Raw genomic sequence first — 24954 nt, 5'->3', positions numbered from 1 at the left:
TTTACAAAGAAAAAGATTCCCCTAAGTGGAATTTAACAGCACTTGTAAGAGAGTGTAAATAGTAAAAAGATAGGTAAAAAAGGTAAAAAAAGGTTTTATTTATTTGAGAACAACATATATTAAAACATTGTATACATAACAATCAACGAAACATCTATATAGTACATAGATTCAGTATAATCACCGAATGGTGAATTGTATATAATCGCTCTTTTCACACCCAAGATCTTCAGTTATTTGTCCGAAAAGTCATTTTGAAAAAGCTTTATCAAAAACAAGATACGACAACAAAGTGTACCCCTCAAGAAAATCAAGCCTTGGATCAGCTGATCACTCTCCTTGAAGAGAGTGATACGGCTGACCTAATTGATTCGATAGATCTTCCTCGAATCCTACAATCTATAGAGGATCTAGATTCGGCCAATCAGACCAACCCGGATTTATCTAAACTAAAGAAGAAATCTGACCTGTGTCCACCACCTAGCACATGTCCAAATGCAGAAGCCTTCTTAAAACTTGTGAACAAAGACCTGGAAAAATTAAAAATACAGACGAAAGGACCCTCTAATTTAACCACAGGAGAACTAGATGCACTAAATTCTCTTGCGGCCAATAACAAAATCACCATTAAACCCTCAGATAAGGGTGGTAATGTGTTTGTTTTAAATAACGAACACTACATTAACATCTGTAAGAAAATTCTAAATAACCCAGATTGGTATCGTCGCATGCCGGCAACCATCATTGAAAAATACAATAAAGACTTTTACACACTAGTAGACTCTGCTTTCTTAAATAATACAATTAACAAATCAACCTGGACCTTCATTAGAAACAACTTCCCTAGAACTCCCACATTCTATATACTTCCAAAAATTCACAAAAGCTCTACAGATCCACCAGGAAGACCAATCATTTCAGGCATCGGCTCAATTAGCGATAATGCGAGTAAATTAGTGGACGAATATTTAAGACCGTTTGTAATCTCACTAACATCTTATGTAAGAGACACTAGCCACCTCCTACAAATTTTAGACCAATTACATGTTTCGGACCAAACCATTTTAGTAACGATTGACGTAGAAACGTTATATAGCTCAATCCCACACGAACGTGGATTAGCAGCTATCAAACATATTTTCCAACAAAATATGGCCACCGATCCTACGTATAAAGAATTAATTGTTGCACTGCTCGAGTACATCCTCACCCATAACGTCTTTACCTTTAACAGCTCCCACTACCTCCAGGTGCAGGGGGTTGCGATGGGGACATGTTGTGCCCCATCGTATGCCAACCTGTACCTGGGGGAGCGTGAGAAGATGTTTCTCTCTGATGAGAGCCTTACGCAGTACACCAACCATATCATGGGGTGGTACCGCTATATAGATGACATTTTGGTCATCTGGGATGGCCCCACCAATGTACTGGAACAGTGCTTAGCAAGAATGAACAAAAATGACTTTAACTTAACCTTTACGATGTCTTTTGATAAGAACCAGATAACTTTCTTAGACATAGAGATATACAAAGGCGAACAGGGTAAATTATGTAGCAAACTCTTCAGAAAAACCACCGCAGGCAATACAATACTACATGCTACCAGCTTCCATCCACAACCCCTCATTAATTCCATACCATACTCTCAATATCTGAGAATTAATTAAGCGTAACTGCACAGATGAGGACATGTTCAAAAGAGAGGCAGATAATCTACGAGACAGACTATTAGCACGAGGTTACACTCATACTTCTCTAAAAAAATCTTTCAGAAAGGTAATGAAAAATCCCAGAAATACTCTTTTCCAAACCACTAGACACAAAGAAACAAATCCACTACGTATCATCACGACATTTAACCAACAACATCGTCAAGTTAAACAAATTATTGAAAAGTACTGGCACATGTTGACCCTTGATCCATCCCTGGGTCACCTTGTGCCAGATAAACCACAATTCACATTTAGAAGAGCCACCTCTATTGGTGATAGAATTGTCAACAGCGAATTTAAAAGTGAATCAATGAGAACACATTGTAAATATAGGGGCACTTTTGTATGTGGCTCTTGCCACTACTGCAAGTATATGCTGACACAAAAAAACCCCACTCTTCCCAATGGGAAAACATTCTATCCTAAACACTTCGCCAACTGCAGAACCAGTGGAGTTGTCTATCTGCTCCAGTGTAGCTGCAGTTGTTTCTATGTGGGAAAAACAAAGTTAGAATTCTGAAGAAGAGCCTACAGACATATACTATCTATGCAAACATGTGATCCTCCCCCTAGGGCGCCATGTCTCAATAGTACATGGAGGGAACTTCCCTATGATCAAATTCTTAATATTAGATCGGATACATCCAAGTCCCGGGGGGGTGATTGGAATAAAATCCTCCTCCAAAGAGAGCTGAGATGGATTTATTTATTAAAGGCTTCTTCACCCCCAGGTTTGAATGAGGCTGTTTGCTTTAAACCTTTTCTTGAAGGTTTTTGCTCCAGTGGGATGGAAAAATAAACAACCTCTAATCAGCATCTGATTATTTTCAACATTTACATTTTCCTTACTATTTCCGTTCTCTGTCAATGTGGAGATCTGTCTCTCCAATGGTACAACATCAGCGTATCTTTACATGAATAGATTGATAAAATACTGTACATGATGTATATATGTTCATAGTTCCTATTATCTTGCCCATGACATATATGTCCTCTACAGTCTTATTTTTACAAATTTATTTTTAAGATACGGGACCACTGGATCACATATGATCGATATATATATATCCCAAAAACCTCCATGCAACAAATAATATATTTACCCTATACTTTAGGGCAACACTTTGCGCCCAACTTCTGAATCGGTCTAATATATGTCTATTCGACATTGAAACAACATTCAATCAAGCTACTATACATATGAGGACATATATGATCAGGGACTTATACTTTAGAATTGGAATATGATCAACATTTTTGTGGATGTGTCTGTATTTTGCCTGTCTACACCAATATATGTCACATGTATATTTTATACATTGCGATATATAATATTTGGTCTACATTTATAAAATCAATTTGTCTCATATTACTGCTGACTAACCTATTTAAAGCCATGAAATAAACTTGCGGCACAGTGGCACAGTGGCGCAGTGGGTAGCACTCTCGCCTAGCAGTAAGAAGGGTCGCTGGTTCGAATCCCGACCATGGCACTACCTGCCTGGAGTTTGCATGTTCTCCCTGTGTCTGCGTGGGTTTCCTCCGGGTACTCCGGTTTCCTCCCACACTCCAAAGACATGCTGGTAGGTTAATTGGATCCTGTCTAAATAGGCCCTAGTATAGGTATGAATGTGAGTTAGGGACCTTAGATTGTAAGCTCCTTGAGGGTATAGGGACTGATGTGAATGTATAATATATATATATGTAAAGCGCTGCGTAAATTGACGGCGCTATATAAGTACCTGAAATAAATAACATCATGTTTATTTTTTATTCATATAAAATAATACACTATGGATTATAATTCATAATTCAATTAGAAAATGTATATTCCGTGATTATATTCCTTTACTATTTCATTGTTCATCTCCTATAAATAATGATATCATCTATTGGTTCAGATATTATTAACTATGCTTATCTGCCTTGATTCCAGCAGCTCTGCGTATCTGTCACTAGTCACCCACCCATAATATGTGACTTTATGTTTACATATCTTTGTTTTTTCATTAATGTTGCTGTCTTTATTTTGGCCACATAATGTCTTTTTATATTTATCATCCAGCACTGTGCTTCCCTATATACTTAGGAACCATAACATGCTCCTTAAAATTTAAAACTTTTTTCTTTTCTCATGTCTCCCCAGGTCTTTTGTGGGTGCGAGTGGCCGGAGCGGTTACCCGGCACGGAAAGCCGCCCAGACATCTCATCTGGGCGGCACTATGAGAGGTCAGCTGGGCGATTTCACATCCCTGCCCCCGACCTCCATCTTGCTACCCCGGCGGACATGCGCAGTCCGCCGGTGTGGCAAATCGTGTCGCTGGGCCGGGTGTGCATGACACCGCTCCAACGTGGCTACGTCTGGCGCGTGCGCGGTAGGGGCGGCGCCACGCACTCACGGCTCAGGGGGCGGCTCGGAGGCTTCCCTGACAACGAGCTCCAAGAATCAGCTGAGCGCAATTACTGACGCCAGCTGTTTCAGAGCTCACCATATAAAGACGCCAGATTCACTCATTCCCAGCTCAGGCATTGCACATGCTGGATGCTGGAATGCGTGACTGGCTTATTTTTGAATCTGTCTTAAAAGGTAAATTTGAAAATTTATATACTCTTTAAATCGGCTTACATGTGTATACTACAGAATCTTTTCTCAAAGCTTTCCTTTCTAAAGGTTTAACACTGCTCTTAATTCAAAGTAACATACAAGTATTTCTGTTATCAAAATACCCTGCTTATATTGATCATTATAGCTGCCAACCATGTAAGACATTTAACCACTTGACAACTGGGCACTTAAACCCCCTTCCTAACCAGACCAATTTTCAGCTTTTGGTGCTCTCACATTTTGAATGACAATTACTCAGTCATGCAACACTGTATCTTTATGAAATTTTTGTCCTTTTTTTCACACAAATAGAGCTTTCTTTTGGTGGTATTTAATCACTGCTGGGTTCTTTATTTTTTGCGCCGTAAAAGAAAAAAGACCAAAAAATCTGTAAAAAAATACATTTTTCTTCATTTCTGTTATAATATTTTGCAAATTAGTAATTTTTCTTCATATATTTTGGCCAAAATTTATACCGCTACATATCTTTGGTAAAAATAACCCAAATCGGTGGATATTATTTGGTCTTTTTGAAAGTTATAGAGTCCAAAAGCTATGGTGCGAATATCTGAAAATTGATCACACCTGAAGTACTGACGGCCTATCTCATTTCTTGAGACCCTAACATGCCAGAAAAGTACAAATACCCCCCAAATGACCCCTTTTTGGAAAGAAAACATTCCAAGGTATTTAGAAAGATGCATGGTGAGTTTTTTGAAGTTGTCATTTTTTCCCACAATTCTTTGCAAAATCAAGGTTTTTTTTTTTACTTTTTTTTTTTTTCCACAAAATTGTCATATTAGCAGGGTATTTCTCACAGACCGCATATGCATACCACAAATTACACCACAAAACACATTCTGCTATTACTCCCGAGTATGGTGATACCACATGTGTGAGACTTTTACACAGCGTGGCCACATACAGAGGCCCAACATGCAGGGGAGCACCTTCAGGCGTTCTGGAGCACCCAGGCCAATTCTGACATTTCTCTCCTACATGTAAAAATCATCATTTATTAGCTAGAAAATTACATAGAACCCCAAAACATTATATATGTTTTTTTAGCAAAGACCCTAGAGAATACAATGGCGGTCGTTGCAACTTTTTATCTCGCACGGTATTTGCGCAGCAATTTTTTTAACGCGTTTTTTTTGGAAAAAAAAACTGTTTTGTGCTTTACAAAAACCAAAACAGTAAAGTTAGCCCAATGTTTTTGCATAATGTGAAAGATGAAGTTACGCCGAGTAAATAGATACCCAACATGTCACCCTTCAAAATTGCACGCGCTTGTGGAATGGCGCCAAACATTGCTACTCAAAAATCCCCATAGGCGACGCTTTAAAATTTTTTACTGGTTACATGTTTTGAGTTACAGAGGAGGTCTAGGGCCAAAATTATTGCTCTCGCTCTACCGATCGCAGCGATACCTCACATGTGTGGTTTGAACACAGTTTTCATATGTGGGCGGGACTTACGTATGCGTTCGCTTCTGCATGCGAGCACACAGGGACAGGGGCGCTTTAAAATTTTTTTTTTTTTTTATTGTTCATTTTACTTTATTTATTTTAGTTTGATGCTTTTTTCCAAAAAAAAAAAGTTTTGACCACTTTTATTCCTATTACAAGGAATATAAACATCCTTGTAATAGGAATATGGCATGACAGGTCCTCTTTACAGTGAGATATGGGGTCAATAAGACCCCACATCTCACCTCTAGGCTGGGAAGCCTGAAATTAAAAAAAAAAAAAAAAAAAAGATCCTGGCTTTAATCGTAGCGGTGAGTCGGTAGAAGCACCGCAAGGCGGCGGGAAGGGGGGACGTCCCCTCTCGCCTCCCGTAAGAACGATCAAGCAGTGGAACAGCTGCTATGATCATTCTCATGGTGTAGGGAATCGCCGGCTGAAAAAGCTGATATCTGAATGATGCCTGTAGCTGCAACCATCATGCAGATATCTCCGCACAAAGTCAAGGACGTTGTATGACGGCCGGCGGGCGGGAAGTGGTTAAAACGCTTTTTTTTTTTTAACACAAAGTTGTCCATTTATACAATATTTCTACCACATAACATGTACATACCAAAAATGACACCCCAAAATAGATTCTCCTGCTCCTCCTGAGTACGGCGATACCACATGTGTGAGACTTCCACAGCCTGGCCACATACAGAGGCCGAGTACAGCTGAGCATGGCTCAGCATGGCGGGGTATGGCGGGGTATGGCGGGGTATGGCGGGGGCATTGCAGAGTATTGCGGGGGCATTGCAGAGTATTGCGGGGGCATTGCAGAGTATTGCGGGGGCATTGCAGAGTATTGCGGGGGCATTGCAGAGTATTTCACAGCATTGCAGAGTATTGTGGGGTTATTGCAGAGTATTGCACAGCATTGCAGAGTATTGCACAGCATTGCAGAGTATTGTGGGGGTATTGCAGAGTATTGTGGGGGTATTGCAGAGTATTGTGGGGGTATTGCAGAGTATTGTGGGGGTATTGCAGAGTATTGTGGGGGCATTGCAGAGTATTGCGGGGGCATTGCAGAGTATTTCACAGCATTGCAGAGTATTGTGGGGTTATTGCAGAGTATTGCACAGCATTGCAGAGTATTGCACAGCATTGCAGAGTATTGTGGGGGTATTGCAGAGTATTGTGGGGGTATTGCAGAGTATTGTGGGGGTATTGCAGAGTATTGTGGGGGTATTGCAGAGTATTGCACAGCATTGCAGAGTATTGCACAGCATTGCAGAGTATTGCACAGCATTGCAGAGTATTGCACAGCATTGCAGAGTATTGTGGGGGTATTGCAGAGTATTGCACAGCATTAGTAGTGAGGGATGGCTGAGCATGGATGGATGGATGTCTCTGTGCAGCGCTGTGGGCACTACACATACAGCCCACAGTGCTGCAGACATCCATCCATCTCCCTCTCCTCCACAGTGTACCGATCGGTACACAGGAGGGGAGGAGAGGAACCGGCGTCATCAGATGACGCCGGTCTGTTTACATGTGATCGCGCCATCATTTGACGGCTCGATCACATGGTAAACGGCCGCGATCAGCGGCCATTTACCGGGATCCGTGATGCGCCGGGTCCTCTGGACCCGGCGGTCACGGATGTGCTCGGGTGCGTGCCCCAGGGGGCGCGCGAGAGGGGAATTCTGGGAGGACGTCATAGTACGTCCACCCAGAGTTATCCAACCGCCCTGCAGCCGTCATTCGGCTATGGGCAGGTTGGTAAGTGGTTAAACAATCATTCATACTGATTATATCAATGCATACAGAATTAGATCCTTCTGGATATGATGCTACCACCTATGGACATCAGTTAATGTTTCAAAGATTACATGTATATCCAAACATTAGAATTATGCTATAATAAGGTCTATTTATACTGACTATTTTTGCCTTTGTATATAAACAAACTACAATATCTACTTTACAAAAATAGCTATTGGGCTATATAAATACATAAGGCTATACAAGCAATACAAGAAATCTTGCTCAGTACTTACATTAAGAATACTGTTATTGCTTATTCCTATCTCCATTAACATACTATCACACCATCACAGTCCAGCAAGATTAATTTTATTTGCAATCTTGTTTTTAACAACATTATGTTTTTGTTTTTTTGTTTTTTTTATTACCTTTTTTTCATATAACACCACATCAATCCATATTTTTCTACATTATCTCCTTTCTCAGCTATTGATTTTCACCTACAACCAAGATGCATCATATATGCCTTAGTCTGTAGCAGATATGTAGCTAGATGCATCATATATGCCATAGTCTGTAGCAGATATATGATATCTACATACTATGTGGCACCAGATCTCTTATACTCTATATTTAGAAACTGTAGCCTCATTTTAAAGCCTCTCCATATCAATATGGTTTAAAAACTTTCCACTCCCCAAGTTATATTGGAATTTCCTTCTTTTTTATTTCATAGGGATCTCTCTTTTTGCCCCAGTATACCGCTCCGGCCATTGCGCATCCATAGAGGATGGGGGTAGGTGAAACAATATACCTCCTTAACGAGGCTATTACCTAATGACAATTGTGTATAACAAATGTGATGTCAAAAGGACAGCAACTCTACCAGAACCAATGTCCAGTGCTATTCTATCCTCAAGCCCTTTTTTTAAGTAAATCAACGAAACATACCATGTAAGTGACCTGTTGATTATCTAACTTCAAGTGGATTAATACGTACATATCCACGTGTTGTGATAACCCACTTACGATTTCATATTTTAATTACCCTAGATGAATTTCTCTTTTCTTCTACACCCCTGAAGGGTGTGAAAAGAGCGACTATATACAATTCACCATTCGGTGATTATACTGAATCTATGTACTATATAGATGTTTCGTTGAACGTTATGTATACAATGTTTTAATATATGTTGCTCTCAAATAAATAAAACCTTTTTTTACCTTTTATACATTACTATAGCTTTTTACTATTTACACTCTCTTACAAGTGCTGTTAAAAGTCCACTTAGGGGAATCTTTTTCTTTGGATGTGTCTATATATTGGATGTGGCACTGCCCCCCATACCTAGGGAAACTAGTCACCCCCTATTGTGGTGTATCTCATGATGTTAACAAATTAAAAAGTGTTTCTAAATACTATGAAAAAAATTATATATAAATGCAACCATATGATCGAAAGATTCAAGACCCACTAGAAACCTCACTCATAGATAACTATATTTGGGGGCTTATTCTTGTTAATTACTCCTAACTCTTCAGTAGGGCCTTTTATGGCAGAAAGTATTTGCCTGCCAGATGGGGCCAAATGTTCTTTACACATACACTATACTACCAAAAGTATTGGGACAGCTGCCTTTACACGCACTTGAACTTTAATGGCATCCCAGTCTTAGTCCATAGGGTTCAATATTGCGTTGGCCCACCCTTTGCAGCTATAAAAGCTTCATCTCTTCTGACTAAGACTGGGATGCTTTTAACCACTTGAGCCCCGGACCATTATGCTGCCTAAAGACCAGAGGTCTTTTTCCAATTTGGCACTGCGTCGCTTTAACTGCTAATTGCGCGGTCATGCAATGCTGTACCCAAACGAAATTTGCGTCCTTTTCTTCCCACAAATAGAGCTTTCTTTTGATGGTATTTGATCACCTCTGCGGTTTTTATTTGTTGCGCTATAAACGGAAAAAGACCGAAAATTTAAAAAAAAAATGATATTTCTACTTTTTGTTATAAAAAAAATCCAATAAACTCAATTTTAGTCATACATTTAGGCCAAAATGTATTCGGCCACATGTCTTTGGTAAAAAAAATGTCAATAAGCGTATATTTATTGGTTTGCTCAAAAGTTATAGCGTCTACAAACTAGGGTACATTTTCTGGAATTTACACAGCTTTTAGTTTATGACTGCCTATGTCATTTCTTGAGGTGCTAAAATGGCAGGGCAGTACAAAACCCCCCCAAATGACCCCATTTTGGAAAGTAGACACCCCAAGGAAATTGCTGAGAGGCATGTTGAACCCATTGAATATTTTTTTTTTGTACCAAGTGATTGAATAATGACAAAAAAAAAAATTTACAAAAAGTTGTCACTAAATGATATATTGCTCACACAGGCCATGGGCCTATGTGAAATTGCACCCCAAAATACATTCAGCTGCTTCTCCTGAGTACGGGGATACCACATGTGTGGGACTTTTTGGGAGCCTAGCCGCGTACGGGACCCCGAAAACCAATCACCGCCTTCAGGATTTCTAAGGGTGTAAATTTTTGATTTCACTCTTCACTGCCTATCACAGTTTCGGAGGCCATGGAATGCCCAGGTGGCACAAACACCCCCAAATGACCCCATTTTGGAAAGTAGACACCCCAAGCTATTTGTTGAGAGGCATATTGAGTCCATGGAATATTTTATATTTTGACACAAGTTGTGGGAAAGTGACACTTTTTTTTTTTTTGCACAAAGTTGTCACTAAATGATATATTGCTCACACAGGCCATGGGCATATGTGGAATTGCACCCCAAAATACATTTAGCTGCTTCTCCTGAGTATGGTGATACCACATGTGTGGGACTTTTTGGGAGCCTAGCCGCGTACGGGGCCCCGAAAACCAATCACCGCCTTCAGCGTTTTTAAGGGCGTGAATTTTTGATTTTACTCTTCACTGCCTATCACCGTTTCGGAGGCCATGGAATGCCCAGGTGGCACAAACACCCCCAAATGACCCCATTTTGGAAAGTAGACACCCCAAGCTATTTGTTGAGAGGCATATTGAGTCCATGGAATATTTTATATTTTGACACAAGTTGTGGGAAAGTGACACTTTTTTTTTTGCACAAAGTTGTCACTAAATGATATATTGCTCACACAGGCCATGGGCATATGTGGAATTGCACCCCAAAATACATTTAGCTGCTTCTCCTGAGTATGGTGATACCACATGTGTGGGACTTTTTGGGAGCCTAGCCGCGTACGGGGCCCCGAAAACCAATCACCGCCTTCAGCGTTTTTAAGGGCGTGAATTTTTGATTTTACTCTTCACTGCCTATCACCGTTTCGGAGGCCATGGAATGCCCAGGTGGCACAAAACCCCCCCAAATGACCCCATTTTGGAAAGTAGACACCCCAAGCTATTTGCTGAGAGGCATGGTGAGTATTTTGCAGCTCTCATTTGTTTTTGAAAATGAAGAAAGACAAGAAAAAACATTTTTTTTTTCTTTTTTCAATTTTCAAAACTTTGTGACAAAAAGTGAGGTCTGCAAAATACTCACTATACCTCTCAGCAAATATCTTGGGGTGTCTACTTTCCAAAATGGGGTCATTTGGGGGGGTTTTGTGCCACCTTGGCATTCCATGGCCTCCGAAACTGTGATAGGCAGTGAAGAGTGAAATCAAAAATTCACGCCCTTAGAAAGCCTGAAGGCGGTGCTTGGTTTTCGGGGTCCCGTGCGCGGCTAGGCTCCCAAAAAGTCTCACATATGTGGTATCCCCGTACTCAGGAGAAGCAGCAGAATGTATTTTGGGGTGTAATTTCACATATTCCCATGGCATGTTTGAGCAATATATCATTTAGTGACAACTTTGTGCAAAAAAAAAAAAAAAAAAAAAATTTGTCTCTTTCCCGCAACTTGTGTCGCAATATAAAATATTCCATGGACTCGACATGCCTCTCAGCAAATAGCTTGGGGTGTCTACTTTCCAAAATGGGGTCATTTGGGGGGGTTTTGAACTGTCCTGGCATTTTATGCACAACATTTAGAAGCTTATGTCACACATCACCCACTCTTCTAACCACTTGAAGACAAAGCCCTTTCTGACACTTTTTGATTACATGAAAAAGTTATTTTTTTTTGCAAGAAAATTACTTTGAACCCCCAAACATTATATATATTTTTTAAAGCAAATGCCCTACAGATTAAAATGGTGGGTGTTTCATTTTTTTTTTCACACAGTATTTGCGCAGCGATTTTTCAAACGCATTTTTTGGGGAAAAAACACACTTTTTTAAATTTTAATGCACTAAAACACACTATATTGCCCAAATGTTTGATGAAATAAAAAAGATGATCTTAGGCCGAGTACATGGATACCAAACATGACATGCTTTACAATTGCGCATAAACGTGCAGTGGCAACAAAATAAATACATTTTTAAAAGCCTTTAAAAGCCTTTACAGGTTACCACTTTAGATTTACAGAGGAGGTCTACTGCTAAAATTACTGCCCTCGATCTGACCTTCGCGGTGATACCTCACATGCATGGTGCAATTGCTGTTTATGTTTGACGACAGACCGCCGCTTGCGTTCGCCTTAGCGCAAGAGCAGGGGGCGACAGGGGTGCTTTTTTTTTTTTTTTTTTTTTTTCTTATTTTTTTGCTTTTTTATCTTATTTTTAAACTGTTCCTTTCATTTTTTTTTTTTTTTTTTTTTTTTAATCATTTTTATTGTTATCTCTGGGAATGTAAATATCCCCTATAATAGCAATAGGTAGTGACAGGTACTCTTTTTTGAAAAAATTGGGGTCTATTAGAACCTAGATCTCTCCTCTGCCCTCAAAGCATCTGACCACACCAAGATCGGTGTGATAAAATGCTTCCCCAATTTCCCAATGGCGCTATTTACATCCGGTGAAATCTAAGTCATAACATGCTCGTAGCTTCCGGTTTCTTAGGCCATAGAGATGTTTGGAGCCACTCTGGTCTCTGATCAGCTCTATGGTCAGCTGGCTGAATCACCGGCTGCATTCTCAGGTTCCCTGTTGAGACAGGAGAGCCAGAGAAAAACACGGAAGACGGTGGGGGGGGCATTCCCTCCCACGGCTTGTAAAGGCAGTCTAGAGGCTAATTAGCCGCTAGGATTGCTTTTACATGAAAGCCGACCGCTGGCTGAAAAGAATGATACCAAGATGATACCTAAACCTGCAGGCATCATTCTGGTATAACCACTCAAAGTCGTGAATGGCGTACCTGAAGACAAAAAAATGGTTAACAATAAAGCACAGTAAACGGTAAAGTATAAAAAATTGCAGACCTGAAAAACAAACATGATAAAACATAATAACAATAAAACATTGCAGAATAAAATACAGTAAAAAAGAGCAGAACAATAGAGAGAGAATAGAGAGAGAGAGAGAACAATAAAACGACAACTATTTTTTTTTATTTTATATTTTTGTATGTGTTTTTTTTTTTGTTTACACTTTTTTTTGTAACTAACTTTTATAACTGTAAACGGTTCCAGGTTCGGGTCTCTCAAAATGCGATGGCATCTTGGGAGACCCTGTGAAAGTGTGTCTAGTCTGTGCAATGCTGTACCCTACGCTAATACTCAACTAGTGAATGGTAGCATTCAAAACATTCACCAATGCAAAGACCAGGATTGTCAGGACAGGAGGGACAATAATAGCGGGTGTCACGCCTATATCCGCGCTTGCTGCAGACACGACATCTTTTTTGGGGGTTCGTTGGGTAGGGGTACTCGGGAGGACATAAAAATGCCTCTCATGCAGCCGACTGCATTTGGTTGGGGATGTGAATGGGGGAAGTACGGGCGCTGCAGAAGCGGTGGGTTCCCAATTAGGATTGGCGAATGAAGCAGGAAGGGCACTATGGGCACGACGGGCCTGTGTTTGTCTTTTTGGTGGCAGCGGGACACTACTTGTGCTTGCCACCTCACCAGCTTGAACTGCACTTATGGGACTCGCCACGTCACCAAGTGTTACTGCAGTGCTGGTTTGACTACGACCGGGGTGTACTAGGCCGCTGGTGCTTGCCAGTTCAATAAAAAGCTTCCAAAAAAACTGTTAGTGATCGCAGGGATCAGGACTGACTCTGCGAACGCTGCAGTTATGTGTTTAGTGTTTTGTAAGTGACAGTGATCGATCGATACTGCACTTGGGTGGGCTGGGCTGGGCCGGACGGAGGGGCAAAATGCAGGTGCTAGCAGGTATCTGGGCTGATCCCGCTAACACTGCGTTTTTGGGAACCCTAAACTGCTGGGGACGCTAGTATAGATCTGATCGGACCAGATATTGATCCGTTCAGATACTATACCACTAAGGGAGGTGTACGGTGCGTGTGTGGGTGTTAGCGGTACTGGCGCTAACCTGACGCTGCCTGGGGCTGGTGCTTGCTAGTTCACCAAAATGCTACCAAAAAAACTGTTAGCGATCGCAGGGATCAGGCCTGACTCTGCGAACGCTGCAGTTATGCGTTTAGTGCCTTGTAAGTGACAGTGATCGATCGATACTGCACTTGGGCTGGGCCGGGCAGAGGGAAAAAACGCAGGTGCTAACAGGTATCTGGGCTGATCCCGCTAACACTGCGTTTTTGGGAACCCTAAACTGCTGGGGACGCTAGTATAGATCTGATTGGATCAGATATTGATCCGTTCAGATACTATACCACTAAGGGAGGCGTATGCCGCGTGCGTGGGTGTTAGCGGTACTGGCGCTAATCTGACGCTGCCTGGGGCGACGCATATCACCGCCGGGCGATCGGGGGGCTAAACCTTTATTCAGTAATAAATGGCGGGTTCCCTGACACTATAAAAAATAAACGAACTAACCAGCGTCACCCGTAACGGTTATACGGTGATCAGTGGTGAAAGGGTTAACTAGGGGGCAATCAAGGGGTTAAAACATTTATTAGGTAGTATATGGGGGTCCCTGTCGCTATAAAACGCTGACGGCGAACCTAAATATTTACCTCACTAACTAGCGTCACCAGCGACACTAATACAGCGATCAGAAAAATGATCGCTTAGTGACACTGGCGACAGGGGGTGATCAAGGGGTTAAAACTTTATTAGGGGGGGTTAGCGGGGTATCCTAGACCTAAAGGGGGCTAACAGTAACTGTCCCAACACTGTAACTGTCACAAACTGACACCAATGCTGTAATCAGAAAAAAAAAAAAAAAAAAAAACTGCTGGTGTCAGTTTGTGACAGGGAGGGGGGGGTGATTGGGGGGGATCGGGGGGCGATCGGGGGGGATTGGGGTGTTTTGTGTGCCTGGCATGTTCTACTGTGTGTGTAGTGTTGTGCACTCACAGTGAAGTCTTCTCTCCTCGGCGCTGCAACGGAAAATACTGAGCCGAGGAGAGATGACATCATTTCCTTTGCTGCTGTTTAGCATACAGCAGCAAAGGAAGTGATCTGATTGGCCGGCGGCTATCGCGAGGACCGTCTCGGGCACCGGGGGGGTCCGATCGGACCCCCCACCCGCGGGAGGCAAATCACGTATATGTACGTGATTTTGCCTGCCTGTGCCGCCTTGCCGACGTACATCAGCGTGAGGCGGTCCTTAAGTGGTTAAAGGTCATGTGCGTGTAAAGGCAGGCATCTTAATACTTTTGACAATATAATGAATATTTGGGAAAAAAATGTGAGTTGATTAAAATCTTTCACCTATCCCTTTCTGTCTTGCCAAGAAGTCTGTGATACAAAGCTCTATCAAACACTGAAATTATTTAACTTTATAAATTCAACCAATACCAGGTGGAGATCTGGAGCACACAAACTGTACATAAGCCCACCTTGCAAATTGTTGACTAGAGTGTTACCTAAGTTGTCACTGAAATTTTGGGGACAATGAAAGTAAATATGATATGGAGGATGGGTGATTGTGTCAACAGAAGCAGAGCTTTGATAAAAGACAATTAATTCAAAAATTTCTGTGCCCCTATACCTTCACTAAAGATTTCCAAAAGAAAACGATCTATGGTAATCTATTTATACTATCTGCATGTTTACTATTGTCATTTAAAATTGATATTGTAAATTCTGTAAGTTATGGTTTATTGTAAATCTCATAGATCTGCATCTTGTAAAGTGATGAAGTACTAGAAACACTAGTATGATAACACTGTTATCCCATTGAGTGTGTTTTGTTTATAATGTATTTACATCCAACTAGACTTAAAATAATTAATTTGGTACTGCAAAAAATAGAAAAACTGCACACTACAGTAGGTTTAAAATGAAAGCTAGCACTTGATTGGTTGCATCTAGCAAAATGCACAGTTTATTTTTTCTTCACACTTGACAAATATTGCCCACAAGTTATCACTTTGGCTTTGCCATTTAAAGAAAAATAAATATGAAAAAAGAAAAATGCAATAAAACAGTTTTTCATGAAGTAAAGGAGACGTTAGACTTTCTAAGTATATTTACTTTACTATACAGTTGGTGAAATATAAAACTTTACACTTGACTTTAGCTGACATATCAGTATATTTATCTATTTAGTGTCCAGTAAGTCTTACGGTAAATTACATCCAAGAAAAAAAATTAACATTGTGTGATAGAGTTAGGATTATCAAAAAGTGATTGGCTTCCCAAATGGAATACAAACCTAAAATCGATTTCAAAACAAATTACAAGTAGCCAAGCACTTTCATAAGATGTACAAGCCATTTTTAACAACTGTTACAGTAATAGTACAAACTATATAACAAAAACATCAATACTTAATCAAACTTAGTAGGCAATCTATTTCATGCTTTTTTTTAAATCAAAGAACATATTGATCTGTAAAATAATGTTCACTTTAGTAATGATTCCCAATTAACAAATTAGATTTCCTATGTAAGTTATGTATTATTACATTTCAATCAATTAAACCGTTCCCATGGACTACACTATGATTTATATTGCACAGAATGTGCTTCTATTGTAGTTTCCATGCTGAATATTTTAATTACATCATGTGATGAAAAAAAAAAAAACAAAGTTACACAAGTACAGTGATTTGAAAAATACCCTTCTCAGTATTGCCAGCTTTTAATTGTATGGGGTTTAATAAATAAAAAGTGTGGTATCAGAGTTATTAGGCTCATTCAAGTTGATATTGACTGCTGACATGGATAGTGTTTCTCCAGAACAATCTGTCTTCTGTTTAGGTCTTCAGACTTTGCAATGGCATGTTCAATGTTTAAGTCTGTATTATCCACCTTATTGCTAGTCATCATCTTCTTTTCCAAACATAATTTTTTTTTTCAGTTAGTTGGTCTGTCCCATATTTAAAAAATATGGTAGCTACAGCATAGTCATCTGGGCTTCTAGTTAAAGGTTGTGCTTGTTTTGTTGAGGTATTCATTTCTCATAAGGTCCACAGTATTCTTTGACAGTATTCTTTGAATTTTTCACCAATACCAAATTTCAAAGGTATCAGTACTTTTACCTTCTTCCCTCTTCATTAGTGATGCTCCAGGTAAGCAGGAGGGAGCAGAGACAATGAGAAAAAAAGGGAGAAGAGCCATAAAAAGAGATCCTGTTTAATTAGTAGTGTTCAATTATCTATATAAAAAGTAATGCAAAAAGTGTAGTAGGCATATACTTACATATGTAAGGTAGCTGGATATTGATTCCAGGGTCTCCATGCAGGATGTACTGCAAGCAGCCTCCAGTGAGCAACTTTATAAGAGACAAATAAATAAATAAAGTGATGCGCTTGTATTATCTATTTGGTGTAATCCTGCCTTTCGTGCCTATAATATACTTTTATAGTTGGTGAAACATTGTAAACTTTTAAAACTTTTGTAAAATAGTAGCTCTTGTTGACAGATACACTGAGACAACTAAATTACATAAACACATATACAGAGATAAATTCAGGAAATACTGTGTTCCGAGCCTTTTATGTGAGATTACCCTGTTACACACTTCCCAAAGCTTTCTACCAGTGAGTACTAATAAAATTCCTGATATAAGAAAAATAAAAATATATATATAAATGTGTGATTGAAGTTAAATCATACTAATTAGTCCACCAGATAGATAGAAATGATAGCTCCTTCTCTGTTTAAGCCCAGGCTTAATGAGTCTGTATCAGCGGTGAAGCGGCTTGTCTCTAGTCAGCCGCCGGCATAGATGAGTTGTTTTACAGCTTCTACTGGTCTTCCCCCATATAGAAAATAAAATTGTGAAGAGACACCATTACGCAGATATCAACCAGATTTTGAATCACATAAAAAAACACTTGTACCACTCACATGCTCCCTTAGATATAGATCGCATTTGTTAGGATACTGGTCAGTCACATTCAGCTCCGTGCTGCTCCATGCTGCTGCTTGATACACTCACATGCAGATCGCACTCAAACCAGAGCGTCACAGGCCAATTCTACCGACGCTTATCATTACTGACACGTGATTTTTTTCAAGGGTGCTAGTGTAACCGCTCTCACCGGTATATATAGTTTGTATACCGGTTTCCATAGCAACCTGAGGTATTATTCTATCTATCTGGTGGACTAATTAGTATGATAAGAATAACAACCCTAAACCATGGAGTAAATCCACAAAAAAACCCTTTTGGAAACATAACGGAAAAAACAAAAAGCCTAGGAATCATCAGAATGGTCACTATGATCAATATGGAAGTATGGATTATAACCATACAAATGGACAGTACTATGAGTATCAAAATCCACCTAGACCTCAACAACAAGGTTACCAAGGAAGACCTATGTATAACCATTCAGACAATACATACTATCATCAGGACAACAGACATGATGGAAGAGAACGTCACCAATATCAGTATCAACAGGAAGATGACGGGGGACGATATGAACAATACCAATATGGCCCCAGATACAGCCCCATCAAAACACAAAACCCTTATGAAGCATTAAGGGATTATAGAGACCCAAACCCACCTACACCTTTTTTAGACCTGCGCAGGAACGAAAGTCCCCCTCGGCAAGACAGAACTATGAACATAGGAAGCCCAAACGGAAGAGAGGATGTAGAGGAGGACACAAGACCAAAAAGGAAGAGATAGTAAAAGGTGAAGGAATCTATAACCTAAGCAAAGTGGATCTGACGAAAAATGAATTAGCATTACTCGACAAAGGACTGAAGTATGCACCCACATGTAATCTGAATAAATTCAACTTATACGTGGATATCCAGAAATATACATGGAAGCTAAACATCAAAAAATACATGCTGAACCAAGCAACAGCAGCCAGTTCAACAAACAGGGGAAGTGATACACAGCGAATTAAGGAACAAATCCCTATTTAACCCTCCAGTTCATAATAACCAGCACATTGAAGTTTTCAACAAAATGGTGACACAAGAACTAGATAGATTAAAAGTCAGAAGAATGAAAGACCCATACACCATTAGAAAAGGAATAAAGGAACTAGAAGATAATAAGAAAGTGGTAATAAGACCGGCCGATAAGGGTGGTGCGATTGTGGTTTTGTCAAAAGAATATTACAACAATGAACTCCAAGAACACTTAAATGATGTCAATACATATATTAAATTAAGAAAAAATCCAACAAGAGAGTACAAAATCAAATTGCAGAAATTAATAAAGAAAGGAAGCTTAAAGAATTTACTTACCAAAAAGGAAGAATGCTATCTTATTCCGGAAACATGTAGGGTCCCGATCATATATACAGTTCCCAAGCTGCATAAAAATCAAGAAAAACCTCCTGGATGTCCGATCATCAATGGTATCCAATCAATCAGCTCAAGAATTGGAAAGTATGTGAATAACTTTCTACAACCGCTAGTCCCATCAACACCAGCCTACCTAAGGGACACCAAACATCTCATACAGGAATTAAATAAAATTGTGATACAGCCAGACGAAAAATATTTATTGATTACAGCAGATGTTTCATCTCTGTACACGAATATAGGTCATGAAGATGCTATTGCAGTCTCAAAATGGGGTATGAATAAGTATAGCAATCTAATTTCTAAGCAAAAAAGGTTTATCCTAAGGTGCTTAGCATTTGGACTAGAGCACAATTACTTCTGGTTCAACTCAGAGTTCTACAGACAACTCAATGGTATTGGTATGGAGGCTAAATACGCTCCGAGTGTAGCTAACTTATTTATGGCCCAGTGGGAGGAGGAAACGATACAAAATGACACCCCCCCACAATTGATAATGTACAAACGATTCATTGATGATTGTATAATGCTGTGGAAGGGAGATGAAACACCTCTCCTACAATTTCTGGAAAAACTTAACATAAACGATAAAAATATAAAGCTGACCTATCAAGTGAGTGACAAAAATATTCAGTTTTTATATCTAGATATAGAAATGACAACTAATGGGATTGTAATGAAAACATACTTCAAACCAGTTGAAAGAAATAGTTGTATACCCACGGACAGTTGTCATTTTGACCCCTGGCTGTTAAACATACCAAAAGGACAATTTAGACGTCTAAGGAGAAACTGCACGGAACTGAATAGATTTTTGGAACAAGCAAAATATGTTGGAAATAAGTTCATCCAAAAAGGCTACAATGAGGAGTTTATTAATGAAAAAATTAAGGAAGTATCCAATATCACCAGGGAAGAATTAATTGGAAACAAACCTAAAACATCAAACCAACATCAAGATGTTCCAATTATTATGGATTTTAACATACGACATAAAAAGATTGAACGTATCTTCAAGAAATACTGGCCATTACTTCATGCTGATCAACAATTGCAGAATATATTGCCGGAAAAACCACGGTTCATTTACAGGAAGGCACCCACACTAAGACAAAATTGCTAAAAATGTTGTGGACCCTCCAAAACCACATGAATTAACCTTTTTTCAAAGAAAAGGCTTTTTTCCTTGCAAGCAATGCTACGCATGTGTAAACGCCAAACAAAATGGGCATAAATGCACCAATTTCAGAGCATTAGTAACAATACAGAATATGAGATTGAAGATTTCCTGACATGTAGATCAGAGGGGGTAGTTTATGTCTTTCAATGTCCATGCTTACTTCAATATGTGGGAAGAACGAAAAGACCGATGTGGAAACGCATCAGGGAACACATACAAAACATCATTAAAGGCTATCCGAAACATAGTGTGTCACGGCATTTCCTATCACATCATGAAAAAAACCCAGAGTTTTTAAAATTCTGGGCAATAGACAAGTTTAAACCCCACTGGAGAGGTAGCAATAAAATAAGGCAATTAAGTAAGCAAGAATCAAAATGGATATATAATATGGGGGTATCTGCCCCAAAGGGTTTAAATATTGAATTTGATCTTAACTGTTTTATTGCTGACTCATGACTAATATTAATAATATTTTAAAAGGTTGCTTAGAGTATTTTTATGAATTGGTTTTAATGTTTTATGGATCTATTTAAAGAATACAGAAAAATACTGATGTTAATATTTTAATTGATCTGAGGTTATCTTTATTTTTATTTTTATTCTTATTTAATTTTATTCTTATTTTATGTGATTCTGATTCCATATAGGTAGGGTATTAGCACATAAAGCAAACAATTTTCTAGCGGGGATATTTTAGCTCATTTTTAGTAAAGGGGAAATAATTAACCTATATGCATGTACCAGTTTAGTATGTGGGTATTATTCATGTATAATTAATCCGTACTAGTAATTATGTGGAAAAGAATGCCAATGTGTTTAATTTTAGAGTGTTTCTATATAAATAAATGGTATAATAAGTTGTGTATCAAATAAATAGCAGAAAATTCCGAAATCGCAGCATGGGATGATAACACATTTACTCCTCAGGTTGCTATGGAAACCGGTATACAAACTATATATACCGGTGAGAGCGGTTACACTAGCACCCTTGAAAAAGTCACGTGTCAGTGATGATACGCGTGGGGAGAAATAGCCTGTGATGCTCTGGTTTGAGTGCGATCTGCATGTGAGTGTATCAAGCAGCAGCACGGAGCAGCACAGAGCTGAATGTGACTGACCAGTATCCTAACAAATGCGATCTATATCTAAGTGAGCGTGTGAGTGGTACAAGTGGTTTTTTATGTGATTCAAAATCTGGTTGATATCTGCGCAATGGTGTCTCTTCACAATTTTATTTTCTATATGGGGGAAGACCAGCAGAAGCTGTAAAACAACTCATCTATGCCGGCGGCTGACTAGAGACAAGCCGCTCCACCGCTGATACAGACTCATTAAGCCTGGGCTTAAACAGAGGAGGAGACCAGCAGAAGCTGTAAAACAACTCATCTATGCCAGCGGCTGACTAGATACAAGCCGCTCTACCGCTGATACAGACTCATTAAGCCTGGGCTTAAACAGAGAAAGAGGTATCATTTCTATCTATCTGGTGGACTAATTAGTATGATTTAACTTCAATCACACATTTATATATATATATTTATTTTTCTTATATCAGGAATTTTATTAGTACTCACTGGTAGAAAGCTTTGGGAAGTGTGTAACAGGGAAATCTCACATAAAAGGCTCGGAACACAGTATTTCCTGAATTTATCTCTGTATATGTGTCTATGTAATTTAGTTGTCTCAGTGTATCTGTCAACAAGAGCTACTATTTTACAAAAGTTTTAAAAGTTTACAATGTTTCACCAACTATAGAAGTATATTATAGGCACGAAAGGCAGGATTACACCAAATAGATAATACAAGCACATCACTTTATTTATTTATTTTTACTAAACTGTGTGGTGTCACTTAAATGATTGCAGCTGTATTACCTTTTCACAATTCACACAAATAATTATATTCCACTTCAGCGCTTTAGGAACTTTTTAATTTATAAGAGACAAGGCCCCAAAATGGAACCAATGTGTGGTTAGCAGAGGTACGGAAAAAAGATAGGGTGCAAATAAGTGCAGTATGGTAAACCTTTATTGCAATAAAATGACTCAAAATTGGCTGCTCACGTGACTCATGTAGAGAAACAAGCATGTAGGTATTGACAGATATGAGAGCACCACAATGCTTATCCCTTCCAGCCTGGAGTCAGCTCTGCCAGTCCGCAAGGAATCACCCCCGCTGGGAGGTCCATCCCTACAGACTGTAATCCAACCTAGCTAGTTCAGGGAAGCCCTGTGATGTCATCCAAGCATGGTGGGCATAGCTATGTGTTTCAGGGATCTTCCCCCTTTCGTAAACCTAGAGGATAGATAATCATGATTTGCTTAAAAGGCGCGTCCGGTCTGCCTGCATGGGGAGAAGCCTTGATTCACCTTTCTTCCTCTCAATGGCTTTCTTGTGGTGTTCCCTCCTCCCCTTGCAGGTGGGCTGAACCCACCTTTTAAGCAAAGCATGATAATCTATCCCATGATAGTTATCCCCTGGAAGGGTGAAGCATTTGGCGATCTCATATCTGTCGATACTCACAGGCTTGTTTGTCTTCATGAGATACGTAAGTGGCCAATTTTGATTAATTTTATTAGAATAAAGGTTTATTTATACTGAACTTGGCTGCACCATGTTTTTCCTGTTTCTTTCCTTTGTGGCATTTCTTCAGCTCAAAATGAGCAGCAGTGTTCCAGACTGCATGTTTCTTCAGTACACAACTGATTATTGTTCACTGCTTTCTAAGAATAGACTCTTCTTTTTGATTCACTTTTACTGTTGTCTGTGCACTGATTTTATTTGTGGATAATTGTATTCATATTACTTATAAAAATAAGTGTGGCGCTAACAGATGTACATTATTGGGCAAAGCCAGACCGAATATAATCTGAAAGGCGATATGCGCAATAAAGTGTATTAATGAAAATAGATCGTATAAGAACTATTAGTTGACAGTGGCAGAAATAAGTAAATGGAAATAGATCGTATGAGAACTGTTAGTTGGCACTAGCATAAATAAATGGACAATCTAAGCCAGAAGGTATATAGGTGAGCCATATAAGTGGATCATATATAAACTAATGTTTGACACCTGAAGTGAAAACGTGGCAACACACTGTATGCGAATATAAGAAAACAAAAAAAAAGAATAAGAACTACAAATCCCAACAATAGGGAGGAGCAGTTCTATGCATAGCAACCGAAAATAATGTGAGGACAATAAACGTCACAAAATGGTGTAAAACACAGATGGGATTAATCGTGTAGTGAGAAATTGGGCTAAAAATAAAAATTGACATAAGAAATACTGAATATATACAGTGCTAATGAAACTAAAAGTCCATCCAGAACTCATAAATTATTGTTAATAATAACTCAAAGTCCAAATAATGCAATTTGGAACAATCAACTGCCGCCGGGATTAGTGATGGAGGACCATTAAATCCAAGGCATCCACAAGGTAGGGTATCAGTATCAGACATCTGTATGAAAGGGATAGGTATAAATACCCTTACCAGAAATGATGGACTCCCAGCCAACGACCTGGGAGTCAGACAGGCTTGTATTGGAGCGGGGGGAGTAGCTCCTGGTCCCCGACAGCTGAAGAAGACGGAAGGATGGCAACACTCACCGACCCAACTTCTATGATCTCACTGACCAGTAGTGTCGAAGATGTCAATGGCGGGTGCTCATAACAGGTCCGGCTTCCTGGACGCGATGTCAGTCCTCAAATATAAAGGGATAAAAACGAAGACTTCCCCATAGTGTGAATCAGCTTAGAGCCAGCTTTATTAAAATAAAGTGATAAAAAACACTCTGGCTTTTCCAAAAGGAATAAAAAGTAGATAAAGTGCTAAAATTCAAATGGTGGCAAGACATGCATAACAAACCCTACGCGTTTCGTCCGATGGGACTTCGACTGGGGTATATACCCGTCTGCCACTTGTGCCTGTGTATATATATATATATATGAAGTAGTGATAAACAAATGGTAACAGCTGATCGCGCCATGTATGCCGTCATTTCCGGGTTGCGGGAAACTGGCGTCCGCATCCGACGTAATCCAATCAAAACGATTCTAAAGTCGGCCTGTGACCAAGCCTCGATGTGGATAACCCAATCTATATGGCTCACCTATATACCTTCTGGCTTAGATTGTCCATTTATTTATGCTAGTGCCAACTAACAGTTCTCATACGATCTATTTCCATTTACTTATTTCTGCCACTGTCAACTAATAGTTCTTATACAATCTATTTTCATTAATACACTTTATTGCGCATATCACCTTTCAGATTATATTCGGTCTGGCTTTGCCCAATAATGTACATCTGTTAGCGCCACACTTATTTTTATATCTTCTTTACAATTTGTCTGATTGTTGTGTTGGCTGCTCTACCCTCTGGTTGGCACACTATTATCCTTGTTTTTCTGGTATTCATATTACTGTTTTGTTTTTTTGTTTTGCAGAGTTGCCCATTAAAAGCAAAAAAAAATGTAATGAAATAGATTCTTAAGGAAGATTGATATTTATTGATCATAGGAAGAGGCTAAAGAGCAC

This window comes from Aquarana catesbeiana, linkage group LG11 (assembly GCF_042186555.1).
Source record: "Aquarana catesbeiana isolate 2022-GZ linkage group LG11, ASM4218655v1, whole genome shotgun sequence".
NCBI classification, from domain to species: Eukaryota; Metazoa; Chordata; class Amphibia; order Anura; family Ranidae; genus Aquarana; species Aquarana catesbeiana.
Note: the sequence above shows the minus strand (reverse complement) of the source record.